This window comes from Vombatus ursinus, unplaced genomic scaffold (assembly GCF_900497805.2).
Source record: "Vombatus ursinus unplaced genomic scaffold, bare-nosed wombat genome assembly UNPS02014786.1, whole genome shotgun sequence".
Lineage (NCBI taxonomy): Eukaryota > Metazoa > Chordata > Mammalia > Diprotodontia > Vombatidae > Vombatus > Vombatus ursinus.
This window is the reverse complement of record NW_020954564.1, coordinates 25,021,677-25,033,831: the sequence shown is the minus strand read 5'-3', so window position 1 is coordinate 25,033,831 and position 12,155 is coordinate 25,021,677.

Here is a 12,155-nt window from a genome sequence, read left to right as displayed (position 1 = left end):
CCTTCCTTCCTTCCTTCCTTCCTTCCTTCCTTCCTTCCTTCCTTCCTTCCTTCCTTCCTTCCTTCCTTCCTTTCTCCCTTCCTCCCTCCTCTCTCTCTCCTCTCTCTTTCTCTCTCTCTTTCTGTCTCTCTCGCTTTCTGTCTCTGTCTCTCTCTGTCTCTCCTTCCCTCCCTCCCTCCCCCCATCCCAATGATTTTTCACTGATGGGAAAGTTTCATATATTTGGGAATGTTCCCTTCCCCCAAATAGAGGTGAAAGGTTGTGGTTTCCTTGCCCCATTAGACTTGGCAGCTGTGATGTGGGAGAAGCATTTTGATCTTTTTTTTTTTAAATTGCAAAAGGCCTCTCTGGGCTTTCGAAGATCTCTGTCTTTTCTTTATGAGGAATTTCTTAATGGTGTTCAGCTGCTTGGCAACTTGTCTCTGAGGCAGGCTTTCTACTGACCTGGGATCCCACCTCCTTCCCCCTCCTTCAGATTTTTGTTGGGGGTGAAGTGAGTGATCAGAGAATGTATGATGCGTTAACATTTTTTTAGGTGCCATTCTGACTTTTCCTTTTGCAGAATGTAGTCACCACTTGCACTGAATGCTGAGCTCAGAGAGCTCTGAAGGGGAGCCCTGGACTCTGAGGGGGCCGTGGGCTTTGAAGTAGGAGCTCAAGCTGCTGCTGAGCTTGGTCCTAGGGTTCCAGGAGCACCCCTGAGGGCAGCGGATGAGGGGCGAGACAGCAGAGATTTCTTATTCCTTGTCTCAGGGAAACTTTTCTTTTGGGGATTTACTATGTTTTCTGTGTCCCTATACAAATACTGTCAGGGTTTTTCAGATTAAGGTCTGTGGAATATTAGAGTTTTGGGAAGGTCACCAAGGCTTGGTGGGGGCTCTTGAGAGGTGCAGTTAGGAGCACTCCCTCACTAGTGACTGTGGTGGTCAGATAGAGGATCCTCCTTTGCAGAGGATGTGATATTTTTGGCCAGGAATGAGAAGGGGTGGCATTTAGATAGTCGTTAGGTAAGTATACAGGAAGGAAGATCAGGCTATCTTGAGGTGATACAGGAGTATCTGTGACAACCAAGTCTCACTTTCTAGAGCTCTCGTCTTCCCATCCAGAAGAGGTAGCAGACTTGACTGCCTATTAGATACTGTTCATCTTAGAACACAAACTTGACTATACTGTTAATATAATTAATGATTTAAAATGGCAGGTTTTTGAATCAACTCAGAAACTACTTAATAACCAGAACTGGGGACCAGGAAGATTTTTAAAGTGGGTTTCTTTTCTGTTTAAAAGTAACTACAAGGCTTCTGGAAAGCTTGGGGTGGCAGGTATAGGCTTTCTCTGTGGCCCTTCAACGTCCTGTTTGGAGGGTTTGTGGCTGTCTGAATTGAGGCGTTTGGTGTGCTGGTGTCCTGAATGCTTGGCCCAGCCTCGTTTCATTGAGCTGTCCATCTAGCTCAGCTAGTGGGGGCTGGGACCCATCCCTCCTCCAGCTCAGAGGCTAGCTTGGGCATTGGCACTCAGTAAGTGCTAAATTATATACAATTAATAAACAGTCAAGGGCAGAACATAACCCCCAGATTGCTGTAAGTAAAACCATTAGCTGAAGCTGACCCTAGCTCCTCAGGGGTCCTGCCTTCTCTCTCCCCTACCCTGCCAGGAGAAAGAGTGTTAATTTCCAGGACATATCCGCAGACAATTCTTCTCTCCTCCCTGCCCCCACCAAATACCAACAAGAGGGCCATTTAACCTCTAGGTTGGAAATGCCCATTTCTCTGAGTCCCAAGCTGAGATACTGCTCCCTTGCTTATTTTCCATAGGCCAAGGATCACTTGTTGGATGCCAATAATTTTTGGTTACTGGTGACTGGGGTTTGATTTAAGGCAGTAACCTCCAGGGAAAAGGCTCCATGTCATAACCCTAGGCCATCGAGGCCCCTGTGTCAATGATTACTAATGTTTTTGTTTAAATCCTGTCAGAGGATGCCTGAATGAATGTCCATCAACCTCCAAATTCTGGCCTAAAGACTGAGCTGCTTGCATTATGCGTGGGATATATTTTAATATACTCATTATAGGTGGGCCCCGCTTTAAGAAAACCCAGTATATGGAAATCTGAGCTTAGAGAACAAATGTGATTATTCACATGCTAAAAGGATTCACTGAAGGATTCCTTTAACTAACAGGAGCTCCCTCGGTGCATTTAAGTGTTTGATTGCGATCATTAACTACTTGACAGAGAGACAGGGGCAGTGGAATTTAAAAATAAAGTATTAGGAGCCACTGCCCAGTGAAGAGCAATTAGGACTAAAGATGAAGGCACTCTGAAATGATAGATCAATGGGAAAAATAGAACTCATTTTGGAAAAAAATGTTGATTTGCTCATGACCATTTCAAGAACTCCGATTTTGCCTTTACTGAGGTATACCTGTATTTCTTTGGGACTTATGTCACATGGGTCAAAGATATTACAGGACTTAGTCTTTAGCTGTGTTCCAAATCATGACCTAGGCTTTCAGGAAGAGCAATCCCAAATATTTCAAGACTATTCCTCCATCAATAGGGTTGTTTGGGGAGGGGGGAATCGAGGTGGCAAAATTCAAATTTATGAATTTGAATTCATTCAGATCTATTGAATTTGGATTCTTGATACTCACCCTAAAGTTTGTGCTGGTTGGAAGAGATGTTACTGAAAATTACAAAGAAGCAAATTTATGCTTGATATCAGAAAGACTTCCTAAAAATTAAGGCTATCCAAAAGTGGAATGGGCTTCTTTGGGAGGTAGTGAGTTCTCCTTCATTGGAGGTCTTCTAGCAGAGCCTGGAGGACCCTTGTTGGGTATGCTGAAGTGGGCATTATTGCTCAGATGACCACTCTCAGGTGGCCACATCCCTTCTAGATCTGAGATTCCCCTGGAGGCCCTCATTCTGTCTTGTGGGCCAAGTAGAACCAGGTGAACCCTTCAAGTACTTGACAAATACTGTCATGTCCCCTTTAAGTCTTCTCTTCTCCAGACAACCCCCCGATTCTTTAGGTGTATCCTTATGTGGCACGATCTCAAGGCCCTACCCTGTTCTGGCCACCCTCATCTGAAAGCTTTCCATCTTATCAAAATCTAGCATTAAAAATTGACCAAAATAGTCCAGAAGTGTCTGCTTGCAGGGAAACTATTCCTTTCTAGTTCTCAATGCAATTCTTTTCTAAACATGTAAGGATTTCATGACTCCTTTAAATCATCCCGTTTTCTCCTCCTTCATTCTAGTTTCTGATGAAGAGGTAAACTTTCTCCTGGACAAGGTAAACCCCTGATCCCATCTCTTCCTATTTTCACCAGACTTTCCCCTCCATTCGCCCCTACCCCATTAATCCCTTCCTACTTAGTGATTCCTTCCTAGATGTCTATACGCACATTTAAGTCTCCTCCATCTTTTCACTAAATCCTCCCACCTCTACAACTATTGTCCTATATCTTTCCTCTCTTCCTCAGCCAAAGTCCTAGGAAAAGCTTTCTATTTTTTTTTCTTACAGCCCAATAGTATTCCATTGCAGTCATATGCCATAATTTGTTCAGCGATCCCTAATTGATGGGCACTTCCTTAGCTTCCAGTTCTTTGCCACCACAAAAAGAGCGGCTAAAATATTTTTGTATCTATAAGTACGTCCATTGCCTCCATTTATCTTCCTGTCACTCACTCTTCAATCCTTTGCAATCTGGTTTCTGACATCATAACTTAATTAAAAATGTTCCTCCCAAAGTCAACAATGATCTCCTAATTGCCAAATCTAATGGACTTTTTCTCTATTGACAACCTTCTTGACTTCTCTGTGGCATTTAAGGGGTGAGTGAAAGGATGAAACATGGTAATAATAAGTGTATTTATATATAAAAAATATTCACCACCCTTTCCTCCCAGATATTCTCTCTTTTCTGGGTTTTCCTGGTGCTCCTCTTACATGAATCTCCTGGCCTTCTTTGCTGGAATGCATTTATATTGCACCCTCTAACTGTTTGTGTAGCCCAAGGCTCTGTCCTCTTTTCTTCTCTCTCTACACTTTCTGTCTCTTTTGGTGACTTCATCAGCTATTAGGAGTTTAATTACCATCTCCATGTTGATGATTCCCAGATCTCCATATTCAGTCCTAGTCTTTCTCCTGAGTGCCAGTTCTACATCTTCAGCTACCCACTGGAAATTTCCAACTGTATTTCCGTAGGCATCTTAAACTTGATGCATCCAAAACAGAACTCATTATCTATTTATTCAAACCATTTCCTTTCCCTGACTTCCTTATTTCTTTCATGGAAAGAATTTGTGTTATCCTTTCAGTCACCCAATTTTGCAACGTGTGTGTCATCCTCGGCTTCTCACCCTCACTTTCCACACACATCCAATTATTTGTCAAATTTTGTAATTTCTACTCCACAAAAATCTTTTGCTTTTGTCCCTTTTTCCATACTCACACATCCATACCCCTAGTCCTCATCACCTCTAGCCTGGAATATTGTCATGACCCTGATTGATCTTTCAGCCTTAAATTTCTCCTTACTCTAATCCATCATACATGGAGCTACCATCCTAAAGCCCAGGTCTAACCATGTCAGACCCTATTCAATAACCAATGTGAGCCTTTCTGTCTGGTGTTTCAAGCTCTTTACAACCTAACTTCTCCCTGACTTTCTAGTCTCCTCATACTTTCCTTCTTTTCATGTATTCTACAGTCCAGCCAATCTGACTTTCTTATTCTTTCTCATGTAGGATATTGTTTCTTTGCTCTCCCCCCATTCTAGGAATGCATTCTCTTCTTACCTCTGTTCTAAGAATCCCTAGATTCCTTCCAGACTCATCTCAGATGCCACCTTCTACATGACACCTTTCTTGACACCCCTTCCCATTACCACTCCTCTCTCCCCCTAACTACTGCCTTCTTCCTATGAGGCAGCTAGATAACCCAATGAAATAGAGTGCTGTGCCTGGAGTCAGGATGACCTAAATTCAGATCTGGCCTCAGATCCTTACTAGCAGGATGACCCTGGGCAAGTCACTTAACCTCTGTTTGTTTCAGTTTTCTCAGCTGTAAAATGGGGATAAATAATAGCACCTACTTTGCAGAGTTGTTATGAGAATCAAATGAGATAACTTATAAGAAAAAAAGCTTAGCACAATGCTTGACACATAGTAGGTACTACATAAATGTTTATTCCCTTCCCTTCCCCAAGATACCTTTTATCTATGTTGTTCATTCTTATATTTGGGCATATTATCTCGTTGGTTATATTTTAAGCTCCTTAAAGATGAGTTCTAGCACATGGTAGGTGCTTAATAAATGCATAGTCATTGATTAATTGCTTGAATGCAACCTAAGATTCATTAGCTTTTTGGGCAGCTGAATCATACTATTGATTTCTATTGAGCTTTCAGTCCACTAAAGCTCTGTGATATTTTTCAGACAGATTGTAATTGTAATAATCCAGGCTTGAAAGGATGAGAGCCTCATCAGGCTGTGCAAGGAGAATGTCTGTTTCTTCCTCTTTCATGGAAGGCATATCCCCTCCCCCAATACTTTGATGCCTCAGTGTGTCTATGTCATCACCTCAAGTCATAGAGGTTCCCTCCAAAGGTGCAGATCACTACCAAGCCAAAGTTTCCCATCCTGTTCTGTTTGTGTCTGTGCCTTCCTCTAAATCTCTTAGAGAACGTGCACAACCCCAAAGATTCTCCAGGTCTCTTAATATTTCATCTATTACATTAAAATACTCAGAATGTCCATCTCTTATCTTTCGCTCTTTCTACATGCCTGGTTCAAACATCCCAAACATGCCCTGCTGAAAAGATTTCCATATCGCTAATGTGAAAATATGTTTAATAGGAATGTATATGTATAGCCTATATCAGATTGTGCGCCGTCTTGGGGAGGGTGGTGGAGAGGAAGGGGGAGAAAAATTTTAAACCCAGAACCATATGGAAGTGATTGTTGATAAATCAAAATAAATTAATTAAAAAAAAAGATTTTCCTGTCGAGGAAGTGAGTTGAGACACAGCCCAATCACTCCCTTCTGTAGTAGGCTCTTTCTGGTTCCTCTGGTTCCTAGGGCTCCCCACCCCCACCCCAAGCTACCTCGAATCTCCTTTACTTGTATTTTGCCTATACCTATGTATACATGTTGACTCCCACATTAAAATGGAGTCTCCTTGAAGGCAGGGACTATTTTGTCTATATATCCTTAATGCCTACAATGGTGCTTGGCATATAGCAGGTGCTTAATAAATACTTGTTGATTTACTGAGCAAGTATAGGTAAATAAAAGAATTTTTGAAAAATTTCTTAGAAGTGAAGGTAGAAGGCTGCTTCCCATATCCTTTTAGGAATCTTGGCTTAAGGTCCCACAAGTGGTAAGCGCTGGATCTAGTGTCAGAGGATCTGGTGTTAACTATAAAATCCCTGAGGTCAGGGGCTGTTTGGTTTCATTTTTATACCCCCAGTACCGAGCACAGTGCCTTACAATATAGGAGGTTCCAAGAGACACGCTCAGGGAGGACATAGCTAGTGAGCTCTAAATCTGGTGTTAGAGGACCCGGTAGACTTTAAGATCTTTGGGGTCAGGGACTATTTCGTTTGTGATTTTGTATCTCTAGCACTACCATGATATAACCTTGTATGTTGTAGGTGCTTAGTAAACAACTATTGAAAAAATGAATACTGGTCTGAGAGGCTAAGGGGCAATCAGATGGCACAGTGCATAGAGCGCTGGGCCTGGAATTAGGAAGACTCATCTTCCTGAGTTCAACTCTGGCTTCAGACATGTACTGGCTTTATGAGCCTGAGCAAGTCACTTAACCCTATTTGCCTCAGTTTCCTGATCTGTAAAATGAACTGGAGAAGGAAATGACAAATGGCTCCAATATTTTTGCCAAGAAAACCCCAAAACCACAGAAAGTCTTACACTAATGAAAAATAACTGAACAACATCTGAACTGAGAGGCTAGAAAAATGGAATTATCAGCCTTCCCGTTTCATCCTTGTTAGGGTACTTCTTTTGACCCCAGGAGTGGCTGAGGAGGTGTCTTGTGGAGGTTCTGTCTGCTCCCTTAGGCCCCAGCTCTACATGACCTGTTGTGCGGGGGGATTCAGAAACCCAGTGAGTGCCAGTTTCCATGCCTGTCTGCACTGCCCTTTTGCTGGAGGGCTAATCCTAGGTGCTGCTGGCTCTTCACTCTGGGGAGTCTGAGGTGGTGAAGGAAAGCTGGGAGGATAATCTAAGCTCAAATGGAAAGAACAGTCTTTTCTTTTTAAAGGCAAAATACGACTGTGGCTTAACTCCAGGTGAGGCCTGGACTGACCTATTCAGCTGCAGCCCATCCGCAGGGGCCTTTGCATTTGTGATACACCACGCAGGAGGGGACATTTCTAATCAGGCTCTGGGCACATGACCAGGCATCTGGGACTGTGTGTGATAATGCACTCATTGGTACTCCAGTGGCCTTTGAGAGTGAATGAGTCTCTGTAGGCACCTAACTCACTAGCATGAAGGGGCTTGGGCTCCAGGGAGGGCTGAAATGATGCACTTGAAATCCAGTCCTTCTCCTAGTTTGCAACTTGACATCAGTAAATCCTCCATTTGTTTCCATGTCTGTGAAATGGGGATGGTGGAGCTCAAAAGAACATGGTGAGGGTTTGTAGATGCCCCTAATTTTCATTCACAAAATATATGATTACAAACATGGTTCATTATCATTGTCACCTGAAGTTGTTTTTTTTGTTTGATGTTGTTTTTTACCCCCAAATAACTAAGAGCTAAGTCAACATTTGGAATTTCTTAAAAGTTGTATTGAAGAGATAGGGAATCCCCTGTGATCCTCAGAGAGGCTTTGCAGAGATGGTGGAAGCCATTAGAATTTGGATTCTGAGGTCCTGGGTTCAAACAGAATTTCTGACACTTAGTACTTGTGTGACTTTGGGTGAGTCCCTTAATTTCTCAAGGCCTCCCTTACCTTCTCTGTTGGGCTAAATGGCCTCCTTCTTTCTCTAAATGTATGATAATGTAATCCTCACCAAAAAAGGAGTGGTACCTATAGAATACAGACTTGTTGAAGGTAGGGATTGTCTGCTGCTGTCTTTGTATGTATAGTGCTTGGCACAAACCAGGTGCTTAATAAATGTTCCTTGGGTGACTAGGGGTCAGGACCCAGGCACCCTTATCCTAGCTCTGACACAGACTTACTGAGTGACTTTGGATCATAGGTCTAAAGCTCGAAAGAACCTTGGAGGTCATCTAACCCAACCTCCTCTTACTTTATAGATAAGGAAACTGAGGCCCAAGGAGATTAAGTGACTTGTACAAGGTCACTTAATAGATGTTGTTGTTCAGTTTTCTCAGTTGTGTCCGACTCTTTATGACCCCATTTAGGGTTTTCTTGGCAAAGATACTGGAGTGGTTTGTTATTTTCTTCTCCAGCTCATCTTAAAGATAAGGAAACTGAGGCAAACCAGGGTTAAATAACTTGCCCAGGGATACACAGCTAAGAAGTGTTGAAGGTCACATTTGAACTCGGGTCCTTCTAACTCCATAACTGGAGCTCTACCCACTGTACCATCTAGCTGCCCCACTTAATAAATAGTAAGCATCCAAGGGAGAATTTGAACTCAGTTCCTTGAACTCTGGAACCAGTATGGTCTTCAGTGTACCAAAATGCCTCCTCTTCCTCTCTCCAGGCTTCAGTTTCTCCATCTGCACTGTTGAGAGTGTCAGACCAGATGTTTCCCAAAGACATATCCAGTTCTAATGCTATATAATGTTATTTCTCCTTTCAATCCAGGCTACAATTTCCCTTCTTACTTTTAGCAGTCATCTGAAAAAAAATACTTGAACACAGATCATAATTTGCTGGTCTTTACCAATATAAATATTTGCTCTCTGGAAGCACTGTTGCACAGAATGCCTAAATTACAGTCTAAGCAACTGTGGGAATATTTGAGGTCAGAAATCTGACCTTTGGGGAGCTGGCCATAATAAAACCTCTCCTTTGGTCCTTCATAATTGGTGTCCGTAGTGAAAGTTAGAGGGATGACAAAATGGTCAACATAAAGTCCTTTTGGCTTTTCGAAACCATTATTGCTGCTTGTATTTATAATGATAATAGTTTTTCTGGGAGGTACCTGACACCTCACCCCTCTCACTTGGTAAATCTAAAATGTGAAGTATGATTATGAACCAGTTAATCAATTAGTCAGTGGATATTTATTGAATTGGGGGCAGCTGGATGGGGCAGTGGATAGAGTGCCCAGTATGGAGTCAGAAAGACCTGAGTTCAAACCAGACCTGAGACACTTACTAGCTGTGTGACCCTGGGCAAGTCACTTAACCCCAATTGCGTCACCAAAAAAAGGCCAAAAAAAAAAAATAAACAGTTTTTAGTAGACGACCTCCAAGGCCCCTTCAAGCTCTAACTCTGTGACCCTAAGTATGGTCATCTAATGAGTCTCCTTTCTTTTTTTGACTTGTCTCTTACAAGACCTGTTAAGAGAAGGGAAGAGCATCAGGAGAAATGGCTTTGAAAATAATTGTAGAAATAACACAAACACATCAAAAGATTGAGAGTTAGTTCCATGTCATCAAATACAAAGTAGACCAGTTTCTAAGCTAGAGTGGTTGGCCAACTTGTATAAATCCATTTTCAACATAACAGAGTTCTGTTATGATCAAGGGATCACAGGATCAGAGGTCCAGAGCTAGCTAGATGGGACCTTGGAGTCTGTCTAAATAGTCCAACCCCCTCATTTTGCAGATGAGGAAACTGAGGCCAGGGGAGGTCAGATAATTTGCCCAAGGTTACACAGGTTCGAACCTTGGTCCTTTGACTCCAATCATTGCTCTGTTTCCATATACCATAATGATCTTTGTAATTGGTTTTAATGGACTCTGACCAGCCAAAGTCCTTCCACTCATTCCAAGCTAGTTGCTTTATCTTCTTCACACAAGATGACACCTATCATGGGGAAGCCATAACTCTCCTCTTCGGAGCTCGGGTATGTGTCTACCAAATATCTCATTTGACATATTATATAAAATCCACCAATGAGACCCAAACCTTGGTCCACTGCTTCTCCTGTCCACTTCTAGCCTTCCCATTCAGAGAGAGATGCCTTTAGTCAAGACTCCATGTTTGGAGACTTAGTATTTTAGGACTGCCTACAAGACAGCTTATTTTCATCTTGCAAATTTAATATTACTAGTTTTTATAACCCAAACGACATTCATTTTTTAACAAATAAACGAATGCTAACTGCCAACTTCCTCGGTAGGACAGATGCGAGTCAGCTTTAGCAAGTGCACAGAAGACATATCAAAGACTACATTGAGTAATCCTTCCCTCGCTTAAAACTTTTTCCAGATCATAGACAAATACACGGGAGCTGTCTAAAATAGGAATCCTTGCCACAAGTTTATTCTTGGGAGTTAAGGAATTTGCATGCTGTAGCCAGGTGAGTATTTGTATAAGACTGCTGTGAGGTTGGGAACTAGGGGAAAGTCATCTTCTATCATAAGGCTAATTGTAATGGGGACATGCAGGGAAGATGCTCTGGGCTGATTTATTATTTGCTATCGATGTGGCTATGTTTTAATTTTTTCTATACAAATAATTTAGTTGTAAGGACGCAGACTGATTTTTTTTTTGGCAAAACAGTTCTAGTTAGCTAATTTATTTTTCAACTTTAAAACATCAGCATTTTATAGATCTGAATTTCACAATGTGAGGATGATTGCTACGTACAATTTGCAAAATTGTGATTAACCAGCCCCTGCTTTGAGTCAGTTCTCCCTAATTCACAAAGGCTTCCAAGAATAGTCTGCACAAAATTCAGTTTGCAAATTGCAGGGCAGATTTTTAGAGGGCAGTTTAAAGAATGAAGTCCTAAGGGTTTTATCTATATTTATATCTCTTGTTAAGCCAAACCCTTATGTAAATGTTACAATCTGTAAATAACAAGCAAGAGCTGCTTTCTTAAAGGGAAGATTGCATCTCCATTTTTGAGATGTAGCAAAATTATTAAATGACAGAATTGACTGAGAGGCAAGTATATTTGGAACCCACTAATAAACATTAATCTATATCATCAGCTGTATTTGTGTGGGTATTTAAAGGTTTCGAAGTGTGGAGACCTTTCAGTTCACAGCTATATTTCTCTCAAATTGAAAAACACTGCCCTTAGTGATGGCTTGGGAAAAAAATGGGGATGACTGTTGTATACTTTTACTTTTTATAGCCATTAATGTTGCAGTAAATCTTGTATTATTGTATACAGTCTAGATTATTTTTCATTCTTTTGCCTTTGGACAGGAAAGAAATTACTGGCTCCCATCAGTGTTATTGGCAATCCCCATATTTTGACATCTGTTCCTTTCTAAACATTTTACCAACCTTGATGAAATGTAGTTTAGTGTTAGAAACTGACTTGAAGAAAAAATTGGATGATAAAAAAATAACATTGATTAAATACCAGAAGCAATTTACCAATGACTATCAATATTTTGAAGGCCACTGCAATTTATTTTTTTCTTAAATCTAGATAACTTATAGAAATTTTAATCATGTTTAATCTTTGAATTAAACTGAATTAGTGGCTTCTCAATTTTAAATAGAAGTATAGTGGACTCATTCTAGTCAATTTTAATCAAACTCTTTGGGCTCTATTCATAAGGAATGTTTTCGATCCTTCTCAGAGAAACCATGTAATATACTTTCTCCTAGCAAATTATACGTTCTCAATTCATTAAATCTTTTTATTCCACTCCCTTCCTAGAAGAGTAAATGGCTTCTTACAGGGTCAGAGGATACTAGAAGAATTGGGGGGGGGTCTGGGGAGGGCAGGATGATAGAGATATAGCAATAGCAGGATTTGGACCTGACTGTGTGGAACTAACATAGGACTAGGCAAATTTTGGATCTTGACAGAATAGCTTTCTCAGGCAGTGTCTACATACTTCAAAAATAAACCAGATTAGGGTTATTATTTGGGGTGAGGGAAGAAAATATGGGTCTGAAATTATTCAGATTGATTTGAGCACTTGGACCCCATATCTCCACTTAGCCAGTGGTAGAATCGGGGCACTTAATGTTTATTTCATTGAAGGAATGGTAGATGCCACTTACCACGATTAAAG